Source organism: Pseudophryne corroboree, chromosome 5 (assembly GCF_028390025.1).
Source record: "Pseudophryne corroboree isolate aPseCor3 chromosome 5, aPseCor3.hap2, whole genome shotgun sequence".
NCBI lineage: Eukaryota > Metazoa > Chordata > Amphibia > Anura > Myobatrachidae > Pseudophryne > Pseudophryne corroboree.
In genome coordinates this window covers 535,704,304-535,719,205 of record NC_086448.1, presented here as the reverse complement: position 1 = coordinate 535,719,205, position 14,902 = coordinate 535,704,304, and the positions used below count along the sequence as shown (strand labels likewise).

Sequence of the window (14,902 nt, the reverse complement as noted above, 5' to 3'; positions counted from 1 at the left end):
TGGGATGAGTAAGCAGCCTTAGAGGTCCTTGGGTACATATGTTTCATACTGTATGTCCAGGATGGAAATGACTGTGATGTAGAATATTTCTGCTAAGGTTTGCAGTGTTAAGTAATATTAAATTAATTATTCTTTTGTTAAGTTATAAAAGCCCCAAAAAAAAATGATGGTACAGCATCTGTAGAAATACAAAAATGTTATCTTCAAAAGAGTGTTTCAGAAAGTCATGACCTTCATGTAATTGTTCACTGATACATTTCCAGAACAATATTAGAGTATGTTGTCTGCATGTATCTAGATCAGTTCACTACAGTGACTTGCTAAAGTATTCACCCCCTTAGCTTTTTACCTATTTTGTTACATTATAATCTGTAATTATTATTTTTTATAATCTGAATTTTATGTGATGGATATGCACAAAATAGTCTAAATTGGTGAAGTGAAATGAGAATAATGTATATAAAAAATATTTTTTATAGCTAAAAATGTGAAAATTGCCATGTGCATATGTACTCACCCCCTTTACTATGAAGCCCCTCAAAAGTTCTGGTGCAACCAATTGCCTTCAGAAGTCACATAATTAGTGAAATGAAGTCCACCTGTGTGTAATCTAAGTGTCACATGATCTGTCAGTGTAAACACACATTTTCTGAAAGGCCCCATTTGCTGCAACACCAATAAGCAAGAGGCATCACACCATGAAGACCAAGGAGCTCTCCAAACAAGTCAGGGACAAAGCTGTTGAGAAGTACAAGTCAGGGTTGGGTTATAATTTTTTTTCCAAATGTTAATATGCCTTGCTAAAGTATTCACCGCCCTTTGCATTTTTCATGTTTTGTGGCCTCACAACCTGGAATTAAAATGGATTGTTTGAAGGTTTGCATAATTTCATTCACAGAACATTTTACAACTTTGAAGATGTTTTTATGATCTCGACATCATCACACAGATGAAATGTTGATATAATTATAGGTTCCTGGTGGTCTAGTGGTGCCTTACTTGTTTTGGCGAGTCCGGCAGCTCCAGCACTGTCTAACCCAAACGTCCCTATATGAACATACAAATTTAAACTTACTTTCTAATAGCCATTGTATAGATTTTATATCGATGATGTCGACATGATTCTCGCAAAATTGAAATGGATATATGCAGTGCTATTGAAGAACACATTGCTGCTCCTGTTTTTGAGAAATATAGATTTTTTTTATCAAAGCTGAATAACTACAATATCTATCTATCTATCTATCTATCTATCTATCTATCTATCTATCTATCTATCTATCTATCTATCTATCTGTGAAAAGATGTATGTATGTAGGTATGCTCCCACATGGCTAGATGGATCTGGACCAAACTTGGTACAGATAACCTTCATTATCCAACTTAAAATCATAGCAGAATTATAAAAATAAAAATCCACCCATTTCGGGACCAGGGCTACACATATATCTTATATTTGAAATGCATTGGTCTGTTTGTTTGTTTGTTTGTTTGTTTGTCTGTCCTTTTATGCATTTGGACACCCCTGTAACGATTGGGATGAGGTGGTCCAGTTGGATCCTGGCCAGGTTGTAGAGGGTTAGGGTCCTGGTCAGACCACCTGTAGAATGTGCCGGGTGGAACTTTGGCCGAGGGAGCCTGTTCTGGGTCTTCCACTGGATGGATTTGGAAGACTGGTAACATTGGATCCCAGAAGACATAGTAGGGGGTTGGTGTCCCAGTTGAACCTCCTGTTGGTGTACACTTGCCAGAACTTTGACCCGGGGAGTTTGTTCTGGGTATGCCACTGGATGGATTTCGGGTAAAATGTCTCATAGTGGAAATATTGCATCCCAGAAGGCATACTAGGGGATTGGGATCGGTCGGACCTCACGGCAGAATGTGCCGGGCGGAACTTTGACCCAGAAAGCCTGTTCTGGGCCTTGCAATGAATTTATTTAGAAGAAAACTTCTCAAAATGGTAACATTCGATCCCAGAAGACATACTAGGGGGTAGGGGTCCTGGCCAGACTTCCCATTGGTGTACGCTGGTCAGAATTTTGACACAGAGAGCCTGTTTTTGGCCTTCCACTGGATGGATTTGGATGAAAACTTCAATGAACTGTAGTAACTGACAGAAATGACAGTAATTTAATGACCTGAAATAACTCCCTTAAATAACCATAAATCAATGAACTAAAATAACAGGCAGAAATAGGGATGGTCGGAAGTTTAAAAAGCCTTCGAATAGCAACATTGATAACAAGGAAAACTTTAAACCCATCTCACAATGGAAAAGTAATTATAAAACTGAACAAAAAGAAAAGCTGGGGATCAAGGCTACTGGCAACACACCAAAAATGACACTGGGCAGACACCTCATGGGTGTGTTGGAAGAGCTACTAGGCTACTAATTATTTTTAATATGTTGACCGTTACATCCAACTCATTGATAACTTAACAAATGGAAAATGTAAACCCGGGCAACGCCGGGTCCTTCAGCTAGTATTGTTATATGACAGAAATGAAATAACCATAATAACCATTTGTATCTAGCCTTGTCGATCTTGTTAGAGATGCCTGATAATATTAAAAACACAGTTGATATGAATAGTGATTTAATATCCTTTGTTGAGAGGCACATGGATAAAAATTATACGTAACATATAATGGTGACCAGCGATGCGATCACAATACAATTGTGATTGCATCACTGATTTAGCATAGCCCAATTCCTGTGCACCAAGGCTGCAAAGGCAGTTGGGTCATCGTCATTTGCCCCGTCGCAGTGGCCATGTGTGATGTCATGAAGCCGCCCCGAAAGCGGCCCGACCCCATGCCCCTGCAATGCCGCGTCACCGCTTGTCAATCAGGCAGAGGCGTTTGCATCATTGAGATGCAATCGCATGGTCTGGCCAGTGCATGCGCAGAATAGGGCCTGCATGTGCACTGTTAAGTTCGCCTAACTTACAGGAAAAAAAAGTATCTCATTACTCAGGAGTTCGGACCGCTGAATACAATCTGTAACCCCTGTACTGTGTACGCACTTTGCGTACACATGCCGAATGGGCCGCTGAATGCAAACTGTAACCCCTGTAATGTGTATGCACTTTGCGTACACACGCCGTCACGCTGTGCGCATGATACAGCGACACGTGTGGCTGAGTACCTCTTAAACCCTTAACAGGAATGGAATGCGACACCAGTTGTATATGTTATGTTGTGGTCCAATGCAGCAACAAATATTTACCAAAAGGGCTATACAAAGAAATACAACAATATCACAGAGAAGAAGCTACAACCAATAGCTGCGCCACCCGGATCCGGTCCTCAGTCAGTCTAGCAAGATGACCTTCAGAGAATAGACCGGGACTGGCCAGGAGGCCTTGCTTTTATACAATAGTCCAAAACATAATACAAAGGAAACTAAGCTCTTCATCCATAGGTCAAGGGGCAGGTAATTTACAGTACATGAGGGGTCATAGGTTAGTTTGAATAGGTAGGCTATGCTTAGTCCAGGTGTACTTGCAGATGTCTTCCACTGGGTTCCCGCTGAATATCACGAGTACAGTAAGATATGAATATTGTATTCCTGTGCATATCAATGCGCAGGAGCATGTTTTAATCTGCAAACTGCGATCCGAATGTAGCCCTTGAAATACTGTATCTGGATACCAAACACCACCTCATATCCTGTAAAGCTGGATATCTCTATTGTTCTATTTCCTAAGTAAATGTATCTTGCTGTTGTGTGTAGACTATGTGTAAATTATGCACTATGTGGATAAGATATCAGATATGTCTTTGTGGCTTTTCTATGCGTATGCTACCGTATTTACTCATACCACGCGATAATAGGCAGGGCTTCGCGAGCCAATGTACGCAGCGTGTGGGTATGCGCATGCACGGAAGAACAAGTACACGCACGGAGGCCACTCTGTGTGGTGTTTGTACATGTTGGATGTGAGTATAATATTTTCGACTTCAACAGCACACTGGCCAAGGGAACGGGAAAATGCGGGCGCATTGCTGATGCGATGCGCCATTAATAAGGCCCCCTTTTGGGCAACCAGGCATCAGATTGATATATTTGTGTATTTTCAGCCCACAGCAAATAACTGTCACTCAAAGAATTGTCACTATCAAGAAATGTTCTTCATGTTTATTTAATCATTTTACCTACAAGAATTGTTTAGAGAATCACCTACAATGTAGATTTCTTATATTCTCTGAACTGTATTTTTAATTACAATATAAATGTCTTTATTATGAAGATGCTGTAAGCATTCTCATGTGTAGTCCATTTTATTCCTAAAGAAAAGGTAATATTAGTACAGTATATTAAAATCTACTTCCACCAATTTAGCATGAAATAACTTTTGAAGCTCTGCAGCTGGTTCCCAGCATTAAGATCAGTGTATTAGACCATAAACTATTAAATACTGAATGGATTTGAAAGCCTTATCTATAGCATTCCAGAAATAAAATCTAGTTCAGTTTCCTGTTGTTGCAGGAAGAGAAAACGGTGTAACTTTTGTTTTTCTGTGACTGTTCCCCATTCCCCAATCCCCCCAGAACGGTAACAATGCTGTAAATATTTGATAAAATAATAATGGTTGTTGTGTAAATTTGCAGTAGCTAATAAATAAGCGTTTAATGACTGCCTATAAGGCATTTACTTTTGCTGTGAGTTAGGTTAACCTCTTCACTCTTGTGTTTTCATCTAGTGTGGCTTTCTTTTGTAATTTGTACTACTGCAAAAAATAAATAAAAAGATTACTTATAAAACATAGGTGATTTTAATATATGCAAAATGTTGTTAATAATATATTGTGACACTAATGATGCTCACAAAGTAATTTCTCTTATATTGAGTAGTGAGTGTATGTCATGGGCAGGAGAGTATTTAAACCCAGTTTTCAGATTTGGGGATTAAGGGGGTTATTCAGGTTGGATTACAGATTCTGCTAAAAAGCAGAATCTGTTATCCTGTTTTTCGCATGCTGGGGTCTGCCCAGCATGCTAACCCTGCCACCCAGCGATACAACTGTGGACGACCCCCTGTCTCTGCATGTTTATGGGATGGGATGCTGGTTTAGTGCAGTTTAGACAGGGCTCTATCTCTTTCTTCAGTCTCCCTCCCGCATTCCCCATTTTTACCTTTTATTTGTCAACCTTTTTGTGGGAAACAATGGCAGTCCAGTGGCTATTTCGCGGCAATCCATCTAGGTGCGCTCCCCTTCAATACATTAATTATGCTGATTCCACCCTACTCGAATCAGCGGCAACGGCTTTCTGGCCAGGTCATTTTGTTGTGGTATTGTAACCTAGCACTTGCTGTTGAAAAGGGCAATTCGCCCTACAAGTAGAGATGTGCAGTGGGTACTTTTCGTGTTTTGGTTCTGGTTCCATGCTTGTGTTTTGGATCTGGATTGGTTTTGCCAAAACCACCCTTTCGGGTTTTGGTTTTGGATCTGGATGATTTTTGTAAAAAGCATAAAAACAGCTAAAATCACATAATTTGGGGGTAATTTTGATCCTACGGTATTATTAACCTCAATAACATTAATTTCCACTCAATTCCAGTCTATTCTTAACACCTCACAATATTGTTTTTAGGCCAAAAGGTTGCACAGAGGTGGCTTTATGACTAAGCTAAGCGACACAAGTGTGCGGCACAAATACCTGGCCGGTCTAGGAGTGGCACTGCAGTGTCAGACAGGATGGAACTTAAAAAAAAAAATAGTCCCCAAACAGCACATCATGCAAGGAAGTAAAAGAGGTGCATTGAGGTAGCTGTATGACTAAGCTAAGCGACACAAGTGTGCGGCACAAACACCTGGCCCATCTAGGGTTGGCACTGCAGTCCCACTGCACTAATGGCAGATACCAGACACACTTCTAACACCAACATAGCTGTCAAGGCCTCAGTTATTCGCTTTGCAACAGGATGACTGCTGTCATATATCATCTTCGTTGGACAGTCATTTGCTTAGTTGAAGTAGTACAAGTGGTCTACAGACTTCCCCTGTGGGATGATGATCGACTCCCAGCAGCAACAACAGCAGCAGCAGCAGCAGCAGCAGGAGGAAGTGGTTCTTGATCTTTCCCTATTTTATCTTCCAAATTTTTGTTCTCCATTATTTTTCTGGCGTTATATAACAAAATGCAGTAAAGGAGAGCATACCTCTACACCACACAGGGCAAACTCTGTAAAAATTATTTGGATTAAATATAAATATAATATTTATTTAGAGTAAATCATATACAGCACAGGACAGCACCACTGAACTTATATGGCAGCACCACTGGACTGGACTTATACGGCAATACCACTAGACATATACGGCAGTACCACTGGACTGGATTTAGATGGCAGTACCACTGGATTTAGATGGCAGTACCACTAGATTTATACGTCAGTACCACTGGACATATACGGCAGTATCACTGGACATATGTGGCAGTATCACTGGAGATATACGGCAGTATCACTGGAATTATATGGTAGTACCACTGGACATATACGGCAGTATCACTGGATTATTACAGCAGTACCACTGGACATATACTGCAGTATCACGGGACTTATACAACAGTACCACTGGACATATACGGCAGTTTCACTGGACTGGATTTATACGCCAGTACCACTGGACATATACGGCAGTACCACTGGACATATACGGCAGTATCACTGGACTGTATACGGCAGTATCACTGGACTAGATTTATACGCCAGTACCACTGGATTTATACGCCAGTACCACTGGATTTATACGCCAGTACCACTGGATTTATACGGCAGTACCACTGGATTTATACGGCAGTACCACTGGACTTATACGGCAGTATCACTGGACTGGATTTATACGCCAGTACCACTGGATTTATAGTGCAGTACCACCGGAATTATACAGCAGTATCAATGGACATATACGGCAGTATCACTGGATTTATACGGCGGCACCACTGGACTTATACGGCAGTACCACTGGACTGGATTTATATGGCAGTACCACTGGACATATATACGGCAGTATCACTGGATTTATACGGCAGTACCACTGGACATATATGGCAGTATCACTGGACTGGACTGGATTTATATGCCAGTACCACATGATTTATACGGCAGTACCACTGGACATATACGGCAGTATCACTGGAATTATATGTCAGAACCACTGGACATATACGGCAGTATCACTGGACTGGAATTATACGGCAGTACCACTGGATTTATATGGCAGTACCACTGGACATATACGGCAGTACCACTGGACATATATGGCAGTACCGTTGGACATATATGGCAGTACCGCTGGACATATACAGCAGCACAGGGACACCACCACTGTACTTATGAAGGACACACAGCACCACTGAAATGGACTGGACTTATACAGCAGCACTGGACATATGGCAGCAGAGCAGAGTACACCACCAGTGTGACTGGACTGATGCAGCACAAGACACTACCACTGTACTGATGCAGGACAACACAGCACCACTGCAATGGACTGGACTGATACAGCAGCACTGGACATAAGGCAAGAGAGGACACCGCCAGTGTGACTGGACTGATGCAGCATAAGACACTACCACTTTATTGATGCAGGACAACGTACAGAGGGGAAAAGTAGCAGGTGCACTATCTCACACTAGCTCAACCTGTAATAACCAGAGGCGTTTAGTATATTCCTGGCCAGGGCTATGAGCTTACCCACCGCACCAAGGTAGCCTCTCATTGGGTAAGTCCCTAACACTAACTACAGGGGTTCAGGTCCGGGGGGCAGGATACCCCAAAGCCACCCAGCCAGACAACCCCAGGGCACCGCAAGAGTGATACAAAGAGTTAAGTGGGTAGGAGCAGCTACTGCTGCATGTGTAAGTAATGTGAAGAGTGAAAGAAATGGGTGTGAAAGTGTTACATATATATATAAAACAAACTATAAGTGCCAGAGTGTATTGAAATAAATGTTAGATTGCCGTGCCCCGGGGGTGCCCAGCCACGGCAGGTCCAGGGAACCCCCTGCCCCAGAGAATGCCCCCAATATTGACTGCCATAATAAACAAAATGTAGGAGTCTTACCTCAGTGTGCTCATTCCACATTTGAAGGCTAGAGTGCCGGGCTTTCTTTTTAAAATCAGTGAGGGGTTGGTGGGGAAGGTCGCTAAATTAGGCTGAAGGTGTCTCCTACCTTCAGAAATATGTATAAATACATAGAATCAGTTACAAAGGGAAGGGGGGCCTAATTTGCACACCATAATTAGGTAATGAGGTGCTACTCTGCTTGAGACTTAATACAGTGTACAGAGGGAAAAGGTAGCAGGTGCACTATCTCACACTATCTCAACCCGTAATAACCAGTGGCGATTAGTATATTCCTGGCCAGGGCTATGAGCTCCCCCACCGCACCAAGGTAGCCTCTTATTGGGTAAGTCCCTAACACTAACTATAGGGGTTCAGGTCCGGGGGGCAGGACACCCCAAAGCCACCCAGCCAGACAACCCCAGGGCACCGCAAGAGTGATACAAGATAGTGCACCTGATACTTTTCCCTCTGTACACTGTATTAAGGGTCCCCTCCCCTTTGTAACTTATTCTATGTATTTATACATATTTATGAAGGTAGGAGACACCGTACTGGAGTATTCAGTTTTCCCATTTTTTGTACAGTTTTGGAAACAAATGGATGTACTGCGACTTTTGAATCACACTGTATAGTGCATAGTAGAAGTGGTACCCCTATCCAGTCAAAATTAATGAATAAATAGAACATACTGTATAAAGTTTACAAGATAACATTAAGTGATGTGAATAAAGAGTGATGATTATTAATATAAGTGTGGAGGGACAGAAGATGGAAGGCAAAATAAAACGTAGAATTGAGGGACATATCTATAGTACCCAGAGTTTTAACTATCTTTAGGACAATATATTGAGAACCAATGGATTCTATAAAGAATCTCAATATTCACTATTCATAAGTAAACCATTGTATGATTTAAAATAATCACGTTTAGTTCTATGCTCTCATTTAGGACGGTTGATTGTAAAGAATTAAACTGCAGCATCCAGTATAACCCTCTCTTACAGAGAGTAGTAAATCTATCCCCTCCTCTAACTGTGGTGGGGATATGCTCTAATGCTGTAATAGTTAGACTCTTAAGGGGGGTACACAAGGAGAGATGTGTGCTGAGCGATCTAGCACAGAACACTCAGCACACAGCGCGATGTGTGCTGAGCAGAGGGGGACGACGACGCTCACTTCACCCAGGCCAATCTGTAGTCAGCGATAGCGGCGCGCTGGGCCACATATAAGTGCAAGGCGATAACGCACCAGCCAGTCAGCTCCTAAGTGTAAATTGAAATTGAAATATATATATTTATATATGGTAAAAATTTTATCATCATCACAGGAATGAATAAAGAATTCCATCATTAGATGTGTGTCTTCTGTTTCTGGTGTGTGACTCCTGTGTTTGCTAATATGGGTCAGTTCCCCACAAACTAAAGCCGGCATGAGTCATGCATCTGAATCGCTGTCCATACAGTAGCAGCCTGTTCAACACACAGAAACAGAAGTGTGCTAGGGGGAGAGTGGCCATTTCCAGAATAGTGAATCTAAAATGAACTGTCTTTCTGAAAAACTTCCTGTGCGTTATTTTACAGCAGGATTCTTTACATCGGATAACAACAGTTTATGGATGGTCCGGTAAAGGGTTGAATACAATGTCCAAATCGTAATGTTTGTAAACATTGGTCGCTGATACTGCAAAAATTCAGTGTCACAATGCCAGAATTATGATGTCACTTCCTGATCTTGCCTGATTGGTTATCCACCAGTTAAATATTAGCGGGTTTCACAGTGTCAGTATGTCTTGACAAAGGCTCCAATAAGAGCCGAAACGCGTTGACAGATTCTGGCATTGTGACACCGAATTTTTGCAGTATCAGCAACCAAAAGGTAGTACTCCACTTATCATCTGTTTGGGGGTCCGAACTTTCCTTCTCATGGTGATTTTTGGCAATTTTTTGTCCTTGGTACCTGATTTTTAATTATTTTTAATGGATGTATGTATTGTTTTTATACTTTGTTTTATTTGATCTACCCCAACTATGGGGTTCGTGTAATCACCAATTTTTTATTTTTGAATATAAAAATTTCCTAACTAGTTTGGACTATTTGCTTGGATTTTTTCTGAGTTTTTAGGGACTGTGGTACTTTATGATAACCGGAATGGTTATGAGTCTCTGAATGGGAGCAACTACTTAAAACACTGGATAAAGAAACTCAGATAAGATTGACATCACCATTTGAACCTGTGAGTGTGGTACGCATCTTAAAGTGAGATAATATTCTTACAAGATTAAAGAAACCTTTTGTGGTTTTCCACTTCCCTGCTCATACATGAGTAGGGTACGCATCCCTTTCATACACTTTGTGGTGAAGGTCACATGTGGTCCTGAATAAAAGATACCTTTATACACACAGCTGGTGGGGCTCCATTGTGAGTTGGGGTACGCTTTCCCGACTACCATTGTTTCTCCTTTGGGTCCATTGGGTTATACAGAATTGATTGGTTATAAGACAATTCTACACATTGTTTGTTGCATTTCTTTCCACATACCTACTGGAATTGATAGCTTCTGAATAGTGGACATAAGAAGATACCCCATATACCATACAATACAGAAGTAATGAATATTTTATATTATACAATTTGATATATGACATACTTCATAAGGCAGGTCAACTGGTGTCTAATGGTATATTGTTTCCCTGAGTGGGGGTGATAAAATTTGTCACCAGGGATTAGGTAACTGCAGGTGGTGCAAGAACATTTCACACAGCCTTTTCTAGTAATGGAACTATACATCCTGGTGTCTCTGCCCATAATATCCGTTTCACTAATATATTTTTGATGTTACGACTACAAGCCATAAGTTTAGTTCCATCCAGTTTAAGATCCTTATCTGATTGGATCATTGGCCACAGTTTTTTTGAAATTCTGTTAATAGTAGTACTCATACCTGTATATTCAGTTACCCATGGGATCATGGGCTTTTCTTTTTTTATTATCCTCTTGTTTAGAGGTTCAGTTCTATCCATTTTAAGAGCCTTATTTTTAATCATGATCCATGAAATGTTGATAACCTTAAACTGGTGTCAGAGTGATTGAGTAATTTATGGTCCAGGAATTCTGCTCAGAGGAAATTGTATATACATCAATAGATTATACCTGTAACACGTTCGTTTGTGTCTGTATACACTACTATTTTTATTTGTTGATTTGTCTACGGGACTTGGACGCTCACATATCCCTAATGTCAATAGACAATTGTGGCTTTATAACGTTTGTTTGCATCTGTATATACTGTACTATTTGTGTCTGTATATACTGTACTAAATACAGTACTATATACTGTATTTGACATACTGTAGCGTAATGAGATGCACCAGTAAAGTAGTTCTTACGCTGTAGTTCAGTATTGTATTTTAATAGAGACCACACGCATGCACAATGGTGATTTTAAAAAGCAACATCTGGTGGATGATCGTAGGTATTAAACTCAAACTCTCTGTGCTCCTCCCTACAGCTAGGCAAGCCTCCTTGCGCCTGATCGCGCATAACGCTTCAGCCAGCAAAGATAACGGAGGCTCCATCTGTATGTGTGTATATGTATGTATGTATGTATGTGTGTGTGTGTATATATATATATATATATACACACATACATACATACACACATACATACATACATACACAAAGCTGGGTCCGACACTCCATACGGCTGTGCTGTATGTCTCTCTGCTGCCCTCCTAACAGATTGTGCAGTCTGTCTATGTAGTTTATGGTCACAAAGGAGGCACTCACGAGACTTCAAATCAAGTGAAAGACGGTGCAAATTTAATACATACAGTCTGCATTTTTCACTTGATTTGAAGTCTTGTGAGTGCCGCCTTTGTGACCATAGACTATATATATATATGTGTATATCTATATATCTATATCTATATCTACAAAAATCCACGGAACAACTACTTCCATTCAGCGGCACTCAGAGACTGAGACAGTATGTAAATTTAAAGTCATCAAGTGGTTTAATGTGTCTCAAAAAACCTGCATTCCAACGTTTCGGGGCGTAACCGTCCCTTTGTCAAGGTGAGCAAAACTTTCTGTTGGAATGCAGGTTTTTTGAGACACATTAAACCACTTGATGACTTTAAATTTACATGCTGTCTCAGTCTCTGAGTGCCGCTGAATGGAAGTAGTTGTTCCGTGGATTTTTGTTTTCCAGAAGGCACCAGAGCACTTTAACTGGGGTAAGGCGAGTGCCGATCCGTTCTGTCGTATCTATCTATCTATCTATCTATCTATCTATCTATCTATCTATCTATCTATATACATACAATATATATATAAAATAATTTCTATTTACACAGTGACCTCGTCCCTGTCTGGGCCCTGAACCTGAGATGTCGGCTACATGGGGCACTGGCCACCCTAACGAGCCGAAGAAGCCTCGACACCTATTGAGAACATGAGGTGAAGCATAGGGTGGTGTCCAAAATACAACATCATACATACTGTAGTACTGAAGTCATGAATAGCAGCTTAGAGTGTAATGCTGTTGGGTAGGAGGGGTTGAGCGGCCATTTCCAAAAGAGTGAATCTGAAACGAATTGTCTTTCTGAAAAACTTCCTGTATGTTTTTTTTATAGCAGGATTCTTTACATAGGATAACAACAGTTTAACGACTGTCTGGTAAAGGGTTGTATACAACGTCCAGAGCAGTTTAGCGTATTGTTAGTAAACAAAGTATTCACGCACCAAACAACTGAATTCTTTATTACACAGTCAACTGCAGCTCTGCATTCATGACAAAACGCTGTTCAGTATTAGTGTATAGTGTAATGAATGACAGGTTCCATCAGCCAATCAGCAAGCAGCACTACAGAAGCTTCATTGGTTATTTTACACATGCGCTGTGCAGTTTAGGAAAAGTGACATCTGGTGGACAGAAAGTTGTATTACAGTCTCTGTCTTTTCCAACGCCTCAGTACGTTATGTTACACTGTTCTATTACAGGCAGTGGCACGGCAAGGCGCGGCTAGCAAGGCCCGATACATGACGTATGAGGAAAAGACGTAGCAGGATACATCTGTACAAGTACTCGCATGCAACCTTGATATCTGCCATCTGCTTCTATCTATCCAAGATGGTTAACCTCCAGATCTCCAATGGTTGAAACCTCCTGGGATATTTGTTTTCTTGTAATTTTTATTAAAAAAAAGATTTGCCTGGAGAGATATGTAAATGTATATGCCTTATTAATATTTTGGGAGCTTTCTTGGAACTTTTTGTTTCCTTGTAATCCTCAAAGATTTGCCTGCAGAGATTTATCAATGTACAGCAGGCATGTCAAACTCCAAATCCCAATTGGGCCAAATAATCAATGTTTAAGATTGTGAGGTGCCACAAGAAAAATAAAAACTCTTATAAGCCATTTTAAAAGGTCTATTCTTTACAAAAAAACAACAATAAAGTTTAATGTTTTCTTTCTGATACTTGGCATTTCTTTTCTGTCACCAATTTTCCTATTTTTCTAGTTCATAACAGCACTGATTATAGGTCTGAAATAATATGCACCCCTTGTTTGTCACTTTTGTAACAGTGGTAATACCAGTAATTCTTTTTTGGAAAGTCCCGTTCTGTTTTCATTTTGATCCTAAATAAATATGGTAAAGGTGCCTACCGGTAAGTTTATGGATCCGGTCACGCACTTCTTATTGTAGCTGTAGCACCATGCTCCCTAACCATCTCCACATGGTATCAGGTATCTGCCTTCTGCCACCATGTCCTGCAGGCAGCGCTTGCTTCAGTTGCTGGAAGGGGTATAATATAATACCTCCCAACATGACTCTCTCCAGGATCTGTGCTGAAACACCTTTCTTATCCATTAACCTGCTCAACACAGGTGCCGGCAATCATAAATTAAAAGTCCAGAAGCAAAGCATTGTGTCCCTCCTGGAAAGTGTCACGTTGGGAGGCATGTAATATCCACCTGCTTTTGCCGGTGGACTGAGGCTCTGGTCCTCTTCCCAGGTGTCTTGTTAACAGCTCACTGCAAGAGCCATGTGGGCCTGTTTCCGGGTACTGTGCTGACTGCGTGCGACAACATGCTCCTTGTGTGGAAGAAGAAGAGTGGAATCAGCGCACGCATGTGTCAACGTGACTGATGTGGAAAGTTGACTCAACTCACACACAGACTGTACTGTCAGGCCACACTCCACTTGTTTTCCCATAGTAATGTGGGGCCGCAATAATATGTGTTTGGGCCACTTGAAGCTTACAGGGCTGTGTGTTTGACACATCTGATGTACAGTATATCAAGTATTACAGTGACAAATGTTACTTATCAAGCAGCTGACAGGATACACTTTTACGTGTTTTGCTATTTGTTTTATTAATTGTATAAATACAATCCCCTCTCAGGGTTTATGCAATTTATCAGTTAAATGCTTTTTATACCAGATTTAAATCACTGTGAAATCAATTATAACAACTGCAATGATACAATAAGTCCAGGCACACATGCAATTAATGTTGAAAATATCTTTATTTTAATTAACATCTGTATTGACAATATCCGTTGCTATATCTTACCGTTGCATATTGGAGAGCATACTGTAAATTCAGAGTGTAGTGTTTGAAACTTGATCCACAGAACTGTTCATTTGAAACTAGTGTATGCATATAGTGCCTAATTCAGAGCTGATCGTTTATGTACCTAGACTGGTGTTGATTGTTCTGCTATCAAAGGGGGTATATATAGACACTCCTGTACACACCAATTTCATGCTCCTGAGGAAGATGGATCTTATAGCAGCCAGTGAAATGCATTGAGCCTA

At 40.7% G+C, this 14,902-nt stretch overlaps 1 long non-coding RNA gene across 1 annotated transcript in view; it reads left to right on the top strand.

Moving 5' to 3' along the window:
• LOC134929195 (uncharacterized) overlaps positions 1-14,030 on the top strand; it is a 53,853-nt gene extending 39,823 nt beyond the window's left edge. The window contains exons 2-3 of the long non-coding RNA XR_010178367.1: positions 12,434-12,536; positions 13,080-14,030. This is a non-coding gene — a long non-coding RNA (uncharacterized LOC134929195). The remainder of the gene's footprint in view (positions 1-12,433; positions 12,537-13,079) is intronic.
• The last annotated feature ends 872 nt before the right edge of the window (positions 14,031-14,902 follow it).